Genomic DNA, 20,940 nt, shown 5'->3' with positions numbered 1-20,940 from the left:
TTCAATTGCCCAGACAGCGACCTGCAGCAAAGGCATGAACTCGAGTCATTTGATGTCACATTCTAGGTCATAGCGAATACAGTAGATCACTACAGTTGTAGCCCTCAAAGCCAATAGGCATCTCATTTCTGTGCACATCATGTGTAGTGGCCCTATCACGTAAAACTATTCTAAATTTTTTTTATTCCAATCTCCTGATGTCAAATTTCTGTAACCGCCGACGCAAGCATCGGGCGGTCACCCGCACGGTTTTCTCAACAGACTAATCAAACTTTCTCCTCGCTCAAAGGAGGTCACTGTTGTTTGCTTCAAAAACCAATAACACTGCCTACGCTAAGCGGCTTGTCTTATCTAATTGGCTGATGAGAGGTCAGGAGCAGGCTCAAGTGTTGAGGGATTTGATGGGGCCGAGCCACTGCACTGCAAACTGATAACCGGACGAAGAGGGCGGTGCAGGCGTTTGCGATTGGTCCGCCTTCCCTTATTTAACTCGCGGTGGCTGGTCGAAAATCGCGGCGGCGTGCAAGGACAGCTTAAGAATGAAGCTAAAATGAATCCTCAGCAAAGAAGAGTTGGCAGAACAAGGTTGTAAACGTGCCGAAAGTGCTCGAAAACGTTACGCGGCCACGCAAAAAGTCTTATTATACGCTAATAAACCCATGCTTTCCGGCAGGTGCGAGTAGCCAGTGCATGAGCGATCGGCGGCAGCCATCTTCTATTCCTTTCGGAAAGGGGCAGCCTGCGGCTATTCAGAAGAAACGTCAGTTTTGTTCGGCATGTTAATGCATATTAAACGCGTACACGTCACTTTGACGCGGTGAGATTTTTTTTTTTTTGTTTTGTGTCGTCGCGCGACAGGCAGGTGAAGTGGTTGCAGCCCGAAAGCCTTTGACCAGCAGCCGAGGCATAAGGGCGAAAAGGCACCGAATCAGAAATAACTATTTTGCTCGTGTTGGGTCAAATCATGCATTATCAATGTGCACACGTCATATCATATGGGGAGCTAAGGCGGTTTTCGTGATGTCCCGTGACATCGAGGCGTCGTGGTGGTGGTCCAAAAAAGTTTCTAATGAATTCTGTAGTGCTGATTACAGGATTGGAATAGAAAAGTTTGGAATGATATTACGCTATAGCACCCTAGGACTAGGCAGATGGTGAACCACTTTGTTCTTCAGCATTAACGCTATGTTCACACAGTATCGTGAACACATTTTCTTACTTATTGCGATGGCCCTTGAACCTACATAATAACCACCAAGCGCCCTTTGTACACCAGCATTTCCTTTGCCATGTATTTCACTTCTGTCTTGATGTCATAGAGGCACTTCATCTAGCTGAAGCGATGATGGTGTTTGACTACCTACACAGCCTTGCAGGTTTCCAAAGTTAGCATTCCTTAATTAAGAGCTGACATGATTTGGTCTTAGCAGACAGGGGTCAGTTAAAATAGAACCTTCATAAACTTCTTCGAAGGCATTCTAACCTTTGCCAATAATTCCGTGCCTTTCGATGCGTCTGTTCAGCAGGAGCCATGTTGGCTCTTAATAAGTTAATATAGTAACTTTGCAAGGCCAGCTACTAGACTCCACTGCCTCTTCAGCCAGCCTGAAGTGTCTCGCCGCCATCAAGGCAGGAGTGCAAGAAACGACAAAGAAAAGTTAGGCACAGAAAACGTTGTTCGTGGAAATTCCACACTTTTATGGAGTATTACACTGACTGAAAAGATAGCTGCTTCTAATTACAATCTTAATGTACGTAGTTGTTTCAGTCGCGAACAAAAACCCATTTGCGCAGTCCTATAGAAGCACTGTGTACAAATGTCCAATGATTGAAGTTTGTTGTGCTGGCATGTGATGCAGTGTACCGCAGTTAGTTTTCCTAAGACTGCAGTACACTGGCCAGACTGCATGCTACTTCAATAGTAGGACCTTAGACAATCACTGCCCTTTGTCCGCACTTTCCTGCAAGTTCTGTCAAATGCAAATAGAAATTATTTGGCACGATACACGAGTTGAGTTCATTCAACGAGACAGAGTAACCCAAGAAATAATTCTCTAAATAAGAACGTCTCCAGAATGTCTCTAAAGCCGAAATTGTCCCTCTTGAGAAATGGTCACTTTCATAGAATTTTAATACAGTCGCCAGTTTAGTACAGATTTGCGTATGATGTTTTAGATTCTTCTGCGGTACAATGCTGTGGCTTTTTACGCACTGGTGTTTTGATTTGCGCGCTCTGTTGTGTTGCTATGACGCCAATCATAACAAAGATTTTCTTTTGTAACAAACGCTTGGAGTCAGTGCCTGTCAGCTGATCTCTTAACCTGTTTTTAATTTGATCTGCGCATTTACACCAAACATAAACAACAAAAATATCAGTACCCACAATCACAAAAGTACACACATGTGTAACGATTCTACTGATATCATTGGAGGGGTCAGCCACAGAATGCAGCACAGGTAGAATGGCGTCCCGAGTTAAAGCAAAATAACAAGGATTGTACGATGCCGATAAAAATTTTATTTTGTGAAGCTTTTAGCATGTGCACTAGTACTAGGACTGTAAGCCAGTGCTACTAATGGCAATGGTGGCGAATATGGTACATCAAGTGGAACATTTTCAGGTTACATGAATTCAAAAGAACTTAGGTTCACCTAATGCTTTACACCTGTGACTAGAAGAATGTGCTGTATCCAGCACCAATTCCCCGAGTGGCACTAACACTTCCAGGGCCTCGCTAAGTACACGCATACAAAAGCGTAACAAAGTGAACAGGAGGATAGCTGCTGTTGTAACTCAGTTATTCAAAGACTGCATGCGTCAAGCAGATGTGAATGCAGCTACCATTAGCAGCGAGTTGTTCTTTGGTCTACTTTGCTTCGACCTATTTGCTTCACTACACCCTAATACACTGCTAATTTTAGACAATGCTTTATAGAAAAGCCTATATCCATACAATGATACCTCCGAATAAGGTTACACAGTTTATGGCTTCAAGATGCGTAGATACACACTTTATAAATGCCTACAATGACAATACAAGTGACTATTATTATACGCACGCTTAACATGCTGCATAACAGTCACCTGGTTTCTAAATTCTTTTTTTTTTGTTATCACACATGGGACAGCTACCACTGTATATTTAAGTCTGACAATGGCTCAAGACACTCCCAAAACTTTCATAGTGCAATCAATGAACATTTTAGAATTTACAGCTGTTGGACACAAATAAGGCAGATAGTTTTACCTCGTTAAATAATGAGCTGTAATGGTACAAGTGGGTAAAATGCCATGCGCCTGAAACATAGGTAATGTTAATCACATAAGCACATTCTTATATTTTACTTACTTTCCCCAGGATTGCATCAAACAGTTTGCTTAAGTGTAAATTTTACTACATGGCTGTAAGGTGCTATCATTGTCTTTTCACATTTGTCTTAACGTTGCTTTATGTGCATGCAGATGGACCAATATTACCTTCAGCTGAATGCGAAACACTATAATGTCCTACGTTCATGCCTTTCATAACACCCAACAGAGGACTTAGAGAATGAACAACTATTTCAAAAAGTGTGGTTCTTTAGACCCACATTAAATGACATATACGCAGAAAACAAAGATATTTATAAAATGATAACTTAATCCTATTGGTACTAAGCATAATGCATCACACAAGAAACTTGCATTTACCGGACACCACTATAGACACTGCAACCTCCTCGGCTTCTTCCCAATCTTGCATAATGTGCTCATGCTGCCTGTAAGACCTGGAAGGTCTATACGATACTTTTTTTAAAAAGCTGGGAAACTTGAGAAGGACCTAAATTGAAGGTAAGAGAAGCAAAGCGAATTTTTAACAATTCCTCTGTATGTTGTGAATGTCAACGTGAAGGCAAACGATGCATTTGAACTGTGTTTTCAATCGTGCAATAATAGAGATCACATTTTCGGAGTAATAATATGATAATGCAAGAATAATAATAATGAAATAATGCAAAATAATACAGAACAATGACAATAAGGTCACAGAAACCAACCTTGTTAATATTTCTCTAAACTTGCACTAGGTTTTCGTCATGATGCTGATGCACACACCTGCGCACCTCTACTGCGCACAATGTCTTGTTTCGTTTTTTTGTTTTATTGTCAAATAGTAATTTATATGGTACACATATCCTGAAATATGTCATGTTGGGCTCCTTCAGCATTTTTATTTCTTTACTGCAACACACAGGCCTATACAGGGCATGTGTATACAGGGCAAGCCCGCCAATATACGTTAAATTTCCGCGGGACTGGCTACTCGAGGCACTTTGCGGGTATTCTCGGGCTTCTTTCAAGCTCGGAAAAACACATTAGGCAGCACATATTAAGCTACGGAAAGCTGTACCGGGAGTATTTCATGTTGCTTTAGAATTTTCTCTTTGACACTTTCTATCTGATTATAATATTTGAGAAGTTGATTAATATATCTAGAACTGATTGTGTATATAGGCGGTATGCAAAAATTCGAAGTATCTTCAAGCGGCATCACAGAACATTACCTAGGTCCTGTCGAGCTAAGTGGCATTTGCATTTAATTCAAATTTTGCTAAAGTTACATGGGATACCCAGCATGTGTTCTGTCCCATGAAACAGGTGTGACAGCAATCACTGAGTGAAGCCGCTAAACTAGCATTTACGCGTAAAACACAAAGGGTAAAAAAAAGCGCTAGGTAAGATCATACCAAGGCCTCTGTTGCTAAAAAGGGAAACTGCTGGAAGGCGTCTGATGCCCGGCTATGAAGCTTCTTCGTCCTCACAGCTGACATTGAAGCGGCCGCAGTCCTGAAACACAGACGAAAAATTGGACATTACAATGATCACATAGAACACCGAACCCCTGGCCACAAGTTTATATTGGATTACTTCCGTTGCTACACTGAGTTTCGCATGTTGTTCAGCTTACACTATTCTTAAACTAAGCTTGCCAAAATTTTGTATCTTAGCGGCTTTGCTCTTTACAAACTAAAACATTTGCCCAAATTATGCACTTATGCGCTTAAGCCATAAAATGTTTACTGATCACCTTAAATGAATGGCTTCCAAGACAAATTATTTCGGACAAAAGGATGCATAATAAATGAGTGATACTTACATTGGATACCAAAGTATCCAAATCAAAGTATCAAAGTATGGCGGACCTAAAGCCCACTTTTTTTACAGATATGGGTTGATCAGCCAGCCTTCTTTTTAACAGCAGTAGAAATTTCGTTATTAACACTCGCGCAATATAGGATGACGCTGTGAAGTGTGATATGATCCTTACTTGCAAAGCGCAGATTCTTGTGTGAATATTAGACCTAGTAATCAAAACTGAATATTTCTACTCAATGGCGTAGCAGCAATATAATAAAACATTATACAAGTCGAGCCGTCCAGCGCACAGAGCCGGCGGTGGAATAACAACACTTTACAAGCACCTGCTATATAGATATAGCATAACAGTTGCACGGGAGGCGCGTAATGGCAGCCTCAGCAAACAACGCAGCCACCAAGCCACGCCAACGCTATCGCGTAAAGTGATATGTCTCGTCACAATCATCATCATCATCAGCAGCAGCAGCAGCATGGTTATGCCCACTGCAGGGCAAAGGCCTCTCCCATACTTCTCCAACTACCCCGGTCATGTACTAATTATGGCCATGCCTTGCCTGCAAACTTCTCAATCTCATCCGCCCACCTAACTTTCTGCCGCCCCCTGCTACGCTTCCCTTCCCTTGGGATCCAGTCCGTTACCCTTAATGACCATCGGTTATCGTCCCTCCTCATTACTTGTCCTGCGCATGCCCATTTCTTTTTCTTGATTTCAACTAAGATGTCATTAACTCGCGTTTGTTCCCTCACCCAATCTGCTCTTTTCTTATCCCTTAATGTTAAACCTATCATTCTTCTTTCCATAGCTCGTTGCGTCGTCCTCAATTTGAGTAGAACCCTTTTCGCAAGCCTCCAGGTTTCTGCCCCGTATGTGAATACTGGTAAGACACAGCTATTATATACTCTTCTCTTGAGGGATAATGGCAACCTGCTGTTCATGATCTGAGAATGCCTGCCAAACACACCCCAGCCCATTCTTATTCTTCTGATTATTTCGTCTCATGATCCGGATCCGCCGTCACTACCTGCCCTAAGTAGATGTATTCCCTTGCGACTTCCAGTGCCTCGCTGCCTATTGTACATTGCTGTTCTCTTCCGAGACTGTTAAGCATTACTTTGGTTTTGTTCAGATTAATTTTTAGACCCACTCTTCTGCTTTGCCTCTCCATGTCAGTGAGCATGCATTGCAATTGGTCCCCTGAGTTACTAAGCAAGGCAATATCATCAGCGAATCACAAGTTACTAAGGTATTCTCCATTAACTTTTATCCCCAATTCTTCCCAATCCAGGTCTCTGAATACCTCCTGTAAACATGCTGTGAATAGCATTGGAGATATCGTATCTCCCTGCCTGACGCCTTTCTTTATTGGGATTTTGTTGCTTGCTTTATGGAGGACTACAGTAGCTGTGGAGACGCTATAGATATCTTTCAGTATTTTTACATACGGCTCGTCTACACCCTGATTCCGTAATGACTCCATGACTGCTGAGGTTTCGACAGAATCAAACGCTTTCTCGTAATCAATGAAAGCTATATATAAGGGTTGGTTGTATTCCGCACATTTCTCTATCACCTGATTGATAGTGTGAATATTATCTATTGTTGAGTAGCCTTTACGCAATCCTGCCTGGTCCTTTGCTTGACAGTGTTCTAAGGTGTTCCTGATTCTATTTGCGATTACCTTAGTAAATAGTTTGTAGGCAACGGACAGTAAGCTGATCGGTCTATAATTTTTCAAGTCTTTGGCGTCCCCTTTCTTATGTAACCGCATCGTTTTCTGCCCGCCGAGGTGCCGGCACCACTGGTACTCACCTGCTCTGGCCGCCGAGGGTCTAGTGAGGGCGTATCCATTAATTTAACCCAAGCAGAACACTTGTTGCTGCCAAGCAGTACGCTAACTATGGAGAGTTTCTTCAAGACATAACACAACCATCTCAATTACTCAGGTCGGAGGCTCGTGCGGCGTTGACCTGTGGTGCCATTGGAAGCTCACAACACACTTTTAATAACGCAAACGTGCCGCCCATTATTTGTCGCCCGCCGACGAAAGTCGACGGCCGCAGGTTCTGCAAGCTACGCGGCTGCGCGCCGCAATCACGCACTGTGTGCACAATCAGTGGCGTGGGCGCGTAGAGACAGACGATAGCATGGAGCGTACCGGCAAATCTGCACATCGCAGGAAAGTGCACACTGCAGTAAGCGACCTACTGCACACAAACTCACGAGCTAGGGGATTGGCGCCACGTACGCGGTAGCTAGCAGATACCGTGCACAAAGAAGAACCGCCTGTTGTCACTCAAGTGATCGCTGTACAAGCACGCACATATATACGTGCACCGCAGTAAAACGTAACGATTCGCCACATTTTAAGGCCGCGGTTAGGTGGCGAAGCTTGTCTCACCTCGCACTGCACGTAACTTTTCTGGTAGTGGCTTGCGCTTCGGGAAATATGTATAACTCTCACAGACATTCAATTAAAGACATGAAAAAGTCCCTTATTATCTAAAATCGTGGTATTTAAGTGCTCTCGCGTCACTCTAAGCACTCAAGTCGCCTCAAATACGACAAAGCTCAAACATACACAGTGATCATGCAAAATGGTTTTAGACAGCCACTTTTTGCGCCATGTTGCACTGAGGCCTCCATTAAATCATATCAGCGCGTCTCCTTACTTATAACACGTACACACTCGTTGAGCTTGCAATTGTCGTTCAAAGTTACTTACTGTGGAGTCTTGGAGGTTCAAACCTGAGAGACATCAATAACGGTAAAGGAATGCGCTGTTGCTGGAGAAGGCTGCTGCTTGGTCGCTTTTAACGCACATGCGTGCGCTCCGCAGTCCTGTGCTCCTCCGCGCGTAGTTTCGAATTTCGGCGTCCTCTGCAGCGTCAAGGCTAGGCTACACCGAACAGAAAAACGGCGCGGAAACACATTGTGCGAGATATTTCCAATCCGACTGCAGAAATAATTCTACTGAAATTTTCGCTGGGACTGACAGCCATGTTGGTCACGGCTGAGTCATTCTTTTCGCTATTTGTCTCCTGTCAAATATGGGCGTATCTCAACACTATCAATCGACCCTGAGCCTACGCGTTCTCTAAAAACCCCATTTTACAACGGCAATGCCCCTGAATATGATGTCGGGGGTTAAATAATGGTTGTAGCTTATTTTACTTGTCGTTGTGAGAGTGCTTACTTTAAGCTGGGGGAGGGGTGGTGGCTTGTCAGCTGCTAAAACGCCTATATGGGCTAATTTGTGCTTACACTGTATCTCGTATTAGTTCGTTTTTCGAACGTCCGGTTTCAGGGGCAACGTCACAAAGTGGGCCGTCCGCACATTTTCTGAGAATGAAAGTACGGCCCATAGACGAGTGAATGACGATCAGGATATATGTGTTGCCTCTTTGTCGTCTGATTGTTTCTCGTGTTTTAATAAACGCATCTGTAATATGGAAAAAGTATTTTCTCTACGCATTCCTAATATTAACTGAAACAGTATTACGTAAGTAGCAATATAATTTATTAGTGGAGATATATTCTCTGATAGCTAAGTGGAGTCACTAACCACTGCCCCGTTTTAAGCTGAAACTGTTGACGCACATTTTGAGGTTTACTTACACCGTGACTGTTTCCGCATGACATGCACACAAAGGGTTCTCCGCAAGCCGTGACGTCCTGCCGTTGCGCTCTTCCTTTCGTAGTCCCTCTCTTGCTCATAAAGCAGTATAATAAGGCCCCGCACACTCTCAAGTTCCAGCGATCGCCACAGAGGGCGAAAAATCAACCGCGGCGTGTGCAGCATGAAGCGCAAGCAAGTGAAGCTACTGCAATTTGGCCGCATACTTTATGTACGTGGACGTTGTGAAGAAGAAGTTACAGGGTGTCTTAACGAAGACGACGAAGGGACGAGGGGAGAGAATAATGCAGATGGCAGACACCAGAGCCGACCCCTACTGCGTATTATTACAAATTGGCGCAACCACATTTTTTTTTAATATTCAAGTCGAGGTGTTGGGTGGACTTCATCATTGGAGCAGATCAACGCGGTGGCATCGGAATCTCGGCTGCAACGCCTCAAGATGAAGAGGAACAAACTCTTCTGGAAGCAGTGAGCACTGACGCATTTGTCTGCTATATAAGCGCTAGAACGAAGCTCACTTACGATGATTTAGTTGCGAAAGAAAGCGTGAAGCTGAATATGAAGCTTCAAGAATATGAGAAGTTTCTGTTCACTCCAATTCAAAACTGCGCGAAGCCTGCTACCGTTCCTCCGTCTTACAGTGGCGTCAACCTGCTCGCCAAGTTTCTCGAAGTGCAACAGGAACAGAACAGACATCAAAATGAATTAATGCATTTGCTTGTAAACGTGACTGAAAGAGGAATGAACAGGCCGAGTCTCGAATACATGAAACCAGACGTGTTTGATGGAGATTCCAGTAGTCGCGAGTCTTAGCTAACATTTTATGAATATGCATCCAATGAAAACTACTGGCACAATGATGAACATAAAGTGAAAATCATGCGACCATTCCTATCAGGAATATCCAAGAGTTGGTACGAATTTCGCGTCAACACTCACTGCAACAAGCCATGCAGGGAGTGGAAGGAGAATTTTCTCGGCTCTTTTGGAGAGAACAAAGTATTATTATGGGATAAAGCTATCGCATTCAAGTACAGGTCTGGGTCTGCACTCAGCTATATTTATGAGAAAAGGAGACTACTCTAGCTGGTTGACTCAGCCTTTCCCGAGACGTCTGTCGTGCCGCTTAGCATTCATGGTTTGAGTCCGGACATTCAGAAGCAAGTACAAGTGGGAGGGCCCAAAACCGTCGAAGAGCTTCTGCAGGGAATGCGAAGCCACCACCTACAAGACTCGGGAACCCAGCGGCAGCCCATGATGCCTTGTGCAAGGTGCCCAACTGCCACACGAGCTGATGAAAGACGCCCGCTTGCAAGCTGGAAGCCTACCGCTTCACATGTGTCATTTCCTGACTGACGAAGGAGGCTCAAGCTAAAACGAACAGTCAAATGCTGTGACAAAAAACTAAATAAAGAGGGCTTCGGCTTCCACCTGAAGACACCATGAGAAGCTGTTTATTTGTTGCATGTAAACCTGTTGTATATATCTGTTTTGTTGATGGAAAGGAAAGGAGCGCGTTAGTTGACAGTGGAGCAAGCATCACAATTATAAATGCCCGTATTGTTGAGACTCAGAAAGTACATCAGGGACAGGCTGTGGAAGTACATGAATATGACGGAAGGCGAGATATTCATGATAACCGGACATGTTTAACCATATCCTGTCTCGGCAACAGTGTTGCTACGAAGGCGCCAGTACTCGACGGAGTACCCTATGAATTACTACTATCACGTCCAGCCATCAATGCGCTTCGCCTTAACTTCTACTGGACTGGAGAAGTAACTACGGATGAAAAGCGGCACAATCTCAGCGTTTCTTCAACTTCTTATTCGAGGAGCCTGCGGCAGCCATCGTCGTGTGAAGCTGTTCAGAAGCTTTACCCAGAATTTCTATGCTGGAAGGGATATCCCAAGGCAACTAAAAAGTGTGAGGTACCATTTAAGTTAGGCCATACTACAGTGGTGAGAAAAAAGCCATATAATATGTCACGGAAGAGAATGTGGCTGAAGAACGAACTGCAAAAGATGTCGGATGCCCAGACAATTCGTCCATTCACGTCTACGTTCGCGTCACCCATCACTATTGCACCTAAGGAAAATGTAAGCCTCCGACTTTGTACGGATTACAGACAAATTAATAAGCAGACAGAGGTTTTTTTTTGCTTTTTCTATACCCCGAATAGACTCTATCATAGACGAGGCGAGTGGCTGCAAAGTATTCTCGCGTATTTATTTACGTAAAGAATTTTGGCAGCTGCCACTTTCTGAAGAATACAAGAAATACTCTGCCTTCATAACGCCTTTTGACATCTCTGAGTATAATCGACTTCCTTTTGGATGGAAGAACTCATGCGCTTGGTTCCAGAAGATGATGAATGACGTCTTGCGACCGTTTCTTGGGACGTTTTGTGACGTGTATATCGACGATATATTAATTCCCTCTCGCAATGAGGAGGAGCACTCAGAGCATCTTGCTAGCGTACTTCAAGTACTGAGTGATGCGGAGCTCAAGATTATTGACAAGAAAAGTGATTGTTTCCAAAGAAAAAATCAATCAGGGGGGAGAATAAAGAACATGGCTGACAACATAGCCAAGCCCTACTGTGTATTATTACACTTTAATTTGCATTTTTACTGCTAGGAGAGCTCAACGCGGCTTAATATTTGGTCTGTAAATGTACATATAATAACCGACAAACATAATTATATATTTCATTTTGTTACAAAATAAGTATACAGTTGTTTTAGTGGACGTTTTCTTTAAAGTGTCGGTTTCATTACTACAATAAAAGTTTTGAGGCCACACTGACGTCTTATATGCAGCAGCCCACTGGTATTGATTGCAGTACGGGCCCTTTATTGATTGAAATTGCACGGCGATAATGTTTGCGAACGGCGTGGTCGTTTTCTTTCAGCAGCATCACGCAGGTTCGTTTTATTCCGATAACAGTAATACCGCAGTGAGTTTATGATCCAAAGATTCAGTAGCCACCACGAAGGAAACGTGTTTAAAGATGGTGAATTTGATCAGCTGGGGGGGAGGGGGGCGGCGTTTCACTGCCATAACGGCTGCATGAACGGCTTGCGTCGTTTGTGATCTGCTGGCGCCTGGCCGCGTAATTACTTGTGCTTTTAAAAGATGTGCTAGCTAGCAGGAAAATTCGCCGCTGGAACCAAGCACAGTCCGTTTGGAAACTGCCCACAAAAAATGGATTCACCTTGCAGCCTCTGGGTGTGTGCGCCGGTGAGTAAAAAAAAAACTTCTTCACATTCTCAACTTTGAATTATTTTGCATGCGAGGCGGATAAAACAGATTCCCGTAGTCACTTCTTAAAATTGAAAAATAATAATGATGAAGTTATTGCTCTTCAAAGGGAACTCAAACAAGGCTCCTGGTATTTGCCACGTTGCTATAATTCTCAACACGAAGTACAGCATAAATAATAAATAGTTCTGACTGTTCCTACATAAAAGATACGATGCGATATATTCACTGCAGATTAGTGCCAATGTACTTCCGGTGATGGTTAGAATTATTGCATTTGGTACATAACAAAGTTACTGTGTTTATTAGCCAGTAGCTTGCAAAATATTTCATCTTATGGACGCTTCAATAAACAGAACCCACACAGGGACACCATTAAAAGAAATGCACATTCAAAACAGTGTTATGTGTTTGCGTGTGTGTGTGTGTGTGCGTGCTTTTCTGTCATGGAACGTTCTGTGCACTGTTCTTGGCCATACATGAATCACAATCTCACCCACACTACCACCATAGTACCTGAGGCTCTCTTTCTACTACAGCCTAAAAGACGCTGCTCATATTGTTCCCCCCTTAGGACTCTGTTATCTCTGGACGTACAAGGGAAAAGTGAATGTGTCACCACTGGGCCAGAATCCTCACAAGGTATGTTTCTGAAAACTTCACCTAGAACCGTGATTTGTTCATTTATTTGACTTACCTTTGTTTCGCGATTTTTTGCTTGCATGTTTGTCGTGGTTTCATCATTTCTCTTTTCAGGAAAACGGACAAAAGAGATTGTTGGTCTGCAAGCTGCCCAGGCCAAACCATAAGAAGCTCAACAGTCACCATAATGACAACAGGTCTTCTTGAACTATGTGCCTCTCCAGGAAATGTTTGCAAATTTGTCAGATAGAGGCGTGTGAGCATCAGTAAAGCAGCAGTCTACGGTATTGTATCGTGCCGAGTGGCAATGCTAAAACTTTACACACAAATGTACTTGCATTTAAGGGCGTTTTGTGACAACCCGAGAAATAGCATGTTGAGAGCCAACTTGTTTTTTTTTTTCAATTCGTAATAGCCATGACGACCAGGAGAGAAACAATGTAGCAAGCTCCTACTTGCCAATTCACAAACCATCTCATCTGCTCTTTGCAAATCAGCTTGACGGACATTACCACCAAGTATGACATGCTCCCTCAAAACGTCAAGTTGTTGCATGAAAATGCAAATAACTTTAAGACTTTCAAAAACGCTCAATGCAATTTTGAAGAAGTTATACTTCATGTTGACTGAAACTATGGCAGTCGCTATTCATTTTATTATTTTATTTATTATAACCCAGGGACTAATGTCCTTAAAGACGGCAGTGGTTACAAAGTAGTAGAGAAAAGCAAACCGACAAACGTGTGCAGTGAGGTCTGGTGATGTAATGATTCTCCTGAGTTTACAATGTTAGCTAAGGTTTTGCAAAAAAAAGTTTGCTATTGGTGATGGCTCCCATACTTGAGGGAAGGTCGTTCCATTCATGAGATGAAAGATTGAAAGAAAGAGTTCGTGTAACATTAACAAATCCCTACCTTACTGCGATGATCAACGTGGTTTGAAATGTACAGAGGTCGCAGTACGAGGTCTTTGTGAAGTGTGGTGGGATGGAAACCATCATGAAATAGTGAAAGACTAACGACCTTGCGGCGGTTAGCTAATGTAATAAGTGCTAGGTTAGTTTTCACTGAGCTATTCGTGGTACGGTTACAATAAGAATAAATGAGACGAGTGGAGTGAAGTTATAAGACTAAAGAATTGTGGGGTTTTACGTGCCAAAACGAATTTCTGATTATGAGGCACGACTTAGTGTGAGACTCCGGTAATTTAGACCACCTGGGGTTCTTTAACATGCCCTTAAATATAAGTGTACGGGTGCTTTTGCATTTCGCCCGCATTGAATGCGATCCCTCGACCTCGTGCTTAGCAGCCCAACCCCATAGCCATTAACCAACCACGGCGGATGGAAGTAATAAGATGGAACCCCATATTGCAGATACATATTCAAGTTTGCAATGTATTAGAGTCTTGTAAAGCTGTGGCTTTGAAGTAGTCGGTGCTTTGGAAAAGTGGCGCCATGAGTACCTGAGCATCCGATTAGCCTTGGTGAAGAGGTATTTTACACTAATGGTTCCATTTAAGTTAGTTGTAATTTACACACCCATATTATTTGTATGACAGGATGAAATCTAAGATAACCTCATTGAGACGGTAAGTGCTACGATTAGAATTAGTTCTGAATATGGCATCATCTTACATTTGTTAACTACAAAAGGCTCATGTACAGTGTGCATAAAATGATTAATTAGGCTAGCGCTGCACCGTAAGATATAGCTAGAAAAGGCAAATGCACACAGTCGGCCTACTGCACACTTCTCAAACATACCAAATGACTGTAAACAATTTTTCTTTCTCTTCAAACAGCCGATGGTAAACCTGAACAGTGTGTTCCCAAAAACTTTTTGAAATATACTCGGAGCAAGTTTGGCTTAACATTCTGCCAATCAACAGTGGATGAGCAAGAGCATCCTCAGAATGGGAAGTTGTCCTTGTCACGGCCCTCACAAATATGTTTGCTTGTTGAAACGTTGATCCCAGGTTGAGGCTTCCCTTGCTCACCTCAGTTATTCAGCTGAAATGTTCATCTCCTTGCAAACTCTTTGACTTGTTTGAACACACAAAGCGAAATGTTCTTTTCAACATGAAACCGCAAATTGCATTTTCCAAGGATCCCTCAACAATAATTGGCCTTAGATGTTTATTTATTGTCCTTCTTTATTCACAAAATATTTGCAAAGCACTATTGTCTCCACCACGTTTCTCTCTTTCATACGAGTACTGCACTTGTGTCTAAGCCTCTCCTGCTGCACCTGAACCTTAATTTGCAGCAGAAATATTAAGAGAAGACAATGTGTGATGTAAAATTTAGCATAACGTTTTTTTACCCGTACACTTCGGGCCTCTCGCCAATGTGTTATGAAAACGATGGGACATTGCAGCTTCAGCTCATCTTGCTGAAGGTACATATTTGCCGAGCACTTTTTATGTTTCTTTTTTATTATAGCAGAAATCCTTAAACGCAGACAGTATGCTATCAAACACGTCAAGCAGCCCTGTACGAAATACAAGTACAAGGCTGGCTCAGCATCACTAGCGTTACGTGAAGTTTCGCTCTCCTTGCTTTAGCCTGAACACGATCAGAAAACTCGATTTCATCTTTAAGTTTCACTAAGTAGACGGTTATTTATGTTTTTGTATGTTGAAAACTCAGTGACTGACATCATCACCTCTACATGACCTGTACGAAAATTGTGGCAAGTACTGCTTAATTCGCCATGACAGTAAACGATGTAAGCTTACTTGTTTCAAGTGTGTTTTTGCCTGTTGAGGCCAATCGGTCACCTGGCGACATAATAAAGATATATGTAGTCGTGTTAGACTACCGTACGCACGAACACCGCCACGAAAGCGATAACAGAGCGCCCAAAACCAGCGAGCGAGCAGTGCGACGAACCCCACCACCGCCACCCTAGTGACCATGTTGCACACTAAGTAATAATGATGATATTATTAAGAATGGATGTTATGAGCGTCCCCTTCCGAACGGGGCGGTGGGTTGCACTACCAAGCTCTTCCTATTATACTGCCTAATGGCCTACCTAGGTTCAAAAAGAAAAAAAGAACACACGATGAATTTCTATAACCAAATTTTCTGATCCCCTATGGTGAACTTTGTTTTTGTACATTTCCGTTCTTTGTCGTTTCCCTACTTTCCTTCCACCAATCTTACAATCGCTTCTTACAAATCTTTGTTGCGGACATGTTTACTTTCCCCTTCCTCTCGATGAACGCAAGGGCTTCAAGAATTACAGTGGTGTCTAAATCGACCGCTGGGCAGACATCTCCACATTCTAATAAAATATGACCCATGGTTTCCCTAGCTTTACCGCAGCAAGCACATGCTTCTTCTTCGTTCTTATATCTCGCTTTATAGGCGCTTGTTCTAAGGCTTCCTGATCTCGCTTGAAAAAGTAGTGAGCTTTCCTTTGAGTTATCATAAATTGTTTCTTTCCTGATTTTGCTTTTTTGCTCTGCAGTAGTTACTCATAGCAGGTTTCTTTTTCATTACCGTCACCCATGAGGTTATTTCAGCCTCTTTGACTTTTCCCTCGACGTTATTTTTTGGCGTCTTGCTCGCCCTAAAGGCCGTACACTTGCTGGCAATCTAGCGAGTTCTTTTCCTCGAGTGTGAATCAATGTTTTCCTTGTACAAATAATTCAACACTCTCCCAGCCCATTTACTTTCTTCCATATTCCTCAGTCGTTCTTCATAATTACTTTTACTGTGAGTCTCCCTCAATTCAAAATTAGTCCAGCCCATATCCCCCGCACAGCTTCATTTGTAGTCTTCCCGCATGCTTGCTCCCAATGCGAGGCGTCCCACTGACCTTTGGTTGCCATCTAGTCCTGACTGTACCCATAATTTCAAGCACACAACCGCATTTCCAAAAGTAAGTCCTGGAACCATTGCACCTTTCCACATACGCCGGAGCACCTCGTACCTATTGTATCCCCACAGCGATCTGTGTTTCTTTATGGCTGCATTTCTCTACCCCTTTACTGTTATTGTTTCTTCCTGTGTTTCCATATATCTATTGCCTTCATTTATCCATATACTAAGGAATTTATATTCGTTTACCTGAGCTATTTCCTGGCCTTGTATTGCCACGGTCTGTCCAGTGTTTTCATTGAATACCATAACATCAGATTTTCTAACGCTAAATTTCATAACTAAATTCTCTCCTTGCTGTCCACAGATACTAGCCAGACGTTGCAAATCACTTCGCTTGTTAGCTAGCAACACAATCTTCTCCCCATAAAATAAACATGCAAACTGTTGCTCTACTACTCTACCCACCAGTTCGTATGAGAGGTTAAATCCGATATTACTTCCTTCTATCGCCCTCTCCACCCTCACCATGTACATCCTAAACAGCAGTGCGAATACAGGGCACCTCTGCCTCCATCCTTCGTTGATATAAACTTTCTCCTCCATCCTCTTCTATTCCCATTCAACGCAAACGGCATTTTCTAGTTAAATATCTCCGAAACGCTGTAGGCAGTCGTCGCCTAAGCCTTCCCATTCCAGAATATCCCAAAATATGTAGCGGTCTACGCTGTCATAGGCTCCTGTAATGTCTAAAACGGCCACATATAATGGTTTGCTTTCTACTTTTGATATTTAAAAACACTGAGTAAGAACAAATCTTTCTGAAATGCTGTAGACAGTCGTCGCCTAAGCCTTTCCCTTCCAGAATATCCCACAATATGCAGCGGTCTACGCTGCCATAGGCTCCTGTAATGTCTAAAAAGGCCACATATATTGGTCTGCTTTCTACTTTTGATATTTCATTACACTGAGTAAGAAAAAATAAGCTATCATCGAAACGCTTACCTATTCTGAAGCCATACTCAAGTTCTTCCAAAGTGTCATTATTCTCTGCCAATGCTTGCAGCATTAATTGATTGGGTGCATTGCTAACCTGCATATTACCGGTGAAATGGTCAACGGTCTATGTGAGTGAATTCTATCTTTCTCCCCCTCACATTTATAAATTAAATTCATTCTACTTTGTCGCCAACTGTTGCCTAAGCCAACTGTCGCCTAAGCCAACTGTCGCCTAAGCCTTCTCCTTCCAGAATATCCCACAGAATGTAGTGGTCTACGCTGTCAAGCGCTCCGGTAATGTCTAAAAAGGCCACATATAACGGCCTGCTTTCTACTTTTGATATTTCAGTGCACTGAGAAAGAACAAATAAGTTATCATCGAAAAGCTTACCTATTCTGAAGCGATTGTCAAGTTCTCCCAAAATGTCATTATGCTCTGCCCACGCTTCCAGCATTATTCTCATTGGGTGTGCTGCTGACCTGTATATTTCCGATGAAACGGTCAATGGTCTATACAAGTGAATTCTATCTTTCTGCCCCTTAGATGTATAAATTAAGTTCACTCTACTTTGCCGCCGACTGTCTGCTAATCTCGTATATTTTAAAGTTTCTTCTACTGCTTTCACCAGAACTTCCTTACTTCTTGGTCCTAGTTCATTAATCAAGCTAACGGGAACCTCGTCTATAAATGTAGCTGCGTGCTTAGAAATTTTATATGAGCCCGCGGACCGGGGTCCGCGGGCTCCTATTCGAGTCTTCGGACGATGCGGTAAGTTTGTGCACGACTAGCATTGCTTTTTAAACGGAAAAGCGATGGAATCAGAGAGCGTCTGGGATTTGGTACTCAAGAGAAAATGCAGCCGGGCTGACGACCACCGAAATTAACTTTTTGGGGTGCGTTCGTCGTACATTGTTTGTGCTTCTATATTAACGAAAAGTTATGTATGGGCGTTTGCAGTAATGAATGGCTTCATTAGTACACATAGATTGCTTGGTATCACTGACGAACACTATCAGCAGTACGTATAGCTATGTAGTCATCGTGGCGCATCACTGCGCGGTGAGGTGTGCTTTTGACAAGTGTTTACACTTGGGTGCCGGAAGAATGCCCCAGCTCGACTTGGGAGCCCACTGTGAGCCAGCAGTCCACCGAGAGGCAGGCACGGTTCGTGTCACTTAGCAGGGCTGCGAGTGCGAGTGGCCTGTCATGTGAGTTCAAGCGGGTTTTCTTCACGGTTCATGTGTTTTCACAGAAGCGTATAACTAGTGTTCTAAGGTTACGTTGTGTTTAATCTGTTTAATTAACAGCAGGGGGATAGCACCACAGCCCCCCTTCCGACAGAGTTCCTGTCCAGCCACAGCCTAGACGAACGTCAGCTCAGTTTCAGAGAATGTCAGGTGAATGTTCTCGCAGCCTAGCCAGGCCGACGACATTGTCGTGGTGAATCAATCATTTAGTTTTATTTCGTCTGTCTAAGTACAGCCGTCAGCACGCTTAACACGAATTCTCCGCAGCGTGGCCGGACCGGCATGGACTGACGCCAGCGCCGCGAAGTGTTGTGCTCTGCTATCTCGGTATGTTTGCGGCGGCTTACGATAGCTGGAGCGCAGCTCGATTTGACTGCTCGTCTTGTCTTTCGCGTGTGCCTGACCGGCGGCGAGAGTACGCTCACTTGACATGTCCGTTTCGCTCGTGGCTGCGGTGTCACGCGCGTCCAGAAAACATAATAATAATATTTGGGGTTTTACGTGCCAAAACCACTTTCTGATTATGAGGCACGCCGTAGTGGAGGACTCCGGAAATTTTGACCACCTGGGGTTCTTTAACGTGCACCTAAATCTAAGCACACGGGTGTTTTCGCATTTCGCCCCCATCGAAATGCGGCCGCCGTGGCTGGGATTCGATCCCGCGACCTCGTGCTCAGCAGCCCAACACCATAGCCACTGAGCAACCACGGCGGGTGTCCAGAAAACACGTTGCACTTTGCTTATATCGGAAAAGCGATATGGCGGGCGACAGCTCGCGCGCCTTCCGGGTTTGGCCTCAAAGCTGGCGCTTTAAGCAAATTATCAGTAGGAAAAGGAGAGCAAATGCAGGTTTTTGGCGTTTGTAAAGGTTGGACAATAAATAAATCTGCGAATCCGGTGGCATAGTTGTCCATGTTCATTCCTTACATTCTCTGACAGCGCGCATCCGAGTGATCTTGCAGGTTAGTTTCTGGCTTCCTGTTTAATCCACGATGTAATGAAGATCCAGTGTCGGAGCGTAAGAGCTGGGCGTGTCCTGAGCGAGAAAGACGCCTAGATGCGATTCAAACTAATATTGTAATATCTAGATATCGGCGAAAAGCGCTGAGTGGCATCTCGTCGGATAAGGAACTGACTCTTTAGCTAACCAGAAAGACTTTGGCCATAGCTACAATATATCGAAAGGTAACAACTTATTGCTTATAACTGCACATAAGGTAACTCGACACCCCCGTTGCATCTTGGTGACTTAAACAGCAGGTTCTCGACCTTATTCAAAGCGTCATGCTTGACACTTTACAATGCGCGTATCCTATGTGGTGTTTTCTTTAGCTTTAGAAAAAGCAAACTGCAGGAAATATTTTAAATGGCTGTAGGCTCCTATGGAAAATGATTCGGCATAGGCAGCCAAGACTTCTTGCGTATGAGAATGCGGAAACATGTCATTTAGGGAAGAAATAAAGGTTTGGTGGCGGTATGCGAATTGAGTTTATTAAATGCGATGCATTTCTTGGCGAACACTTGTCACTTAGATAGTACCTATCTCTCTATCTTTATCTATCTATCTATCTATCTATCTATCTATCTATCTATCTATCTATCTATCTATCTATCTATCTATCTATCTATCTATCTATCTATCTATCTATCTAACTATCTATCTCTCTATCTTTATCTATCTATCTATCTATCTATCTATCTATCTATCTATCTATCTATCTATCTATCTATCTATCTATCTATCTATCTATCTATCTATCTATCTATCCGCCAACGTCTTGGTGCTTTCACGGTCGTTTCGTTACCTTGGTAGGCTCCCCGCGCACTGCGTCGCATAACGTCGATTCCTACAGGGCATGCGATCTGCCTGCTTTTTCAGGTGGTCAGTGTCAGTGGTCAGTGGCCAGGTTCCTATTTTAAGCACTACGCACACACACAGACACGCGTGTGTGTGTGTGTGACATCAACCGGAACGTTGTACGACGAACGGTTGCGTCACAATTTTGGTGCGAAAGACTCCTGCAAGAGCACTCCGATGCGCGCTGTCAGAGAATATAAGAAATGAAGAACAGGAACAACTATGGGGGGGTCACCGGATTCGCAGATTTATTTGTTGTCCACCCTTTACAAACCCCATAAACCTGCATTTGCTCTCATTTTCCTATTTATCATTTCCTTAA

The sequence above is a fragment of the Dermacentor variabilis genome, chromosome 8 (assembly GCF_050947875.1).
Source record: "Dermacentor variabilis isolate Ectoservices chromosome 8, ASM5094787v1, whole genome shotgun sequence".
Taxonomy (NCBI): domain Eukaryota; kingdom Metazoa; phylum Arthropoda; class Arachnida; order Ixodida; family Ixodidae; genus Dermacentor; species Dermacentor variabilis.
The sequence above is the reverse complement of the archived record's forward strand: the minus strand, read 5'-3'. Positions refer to the sequence as shown.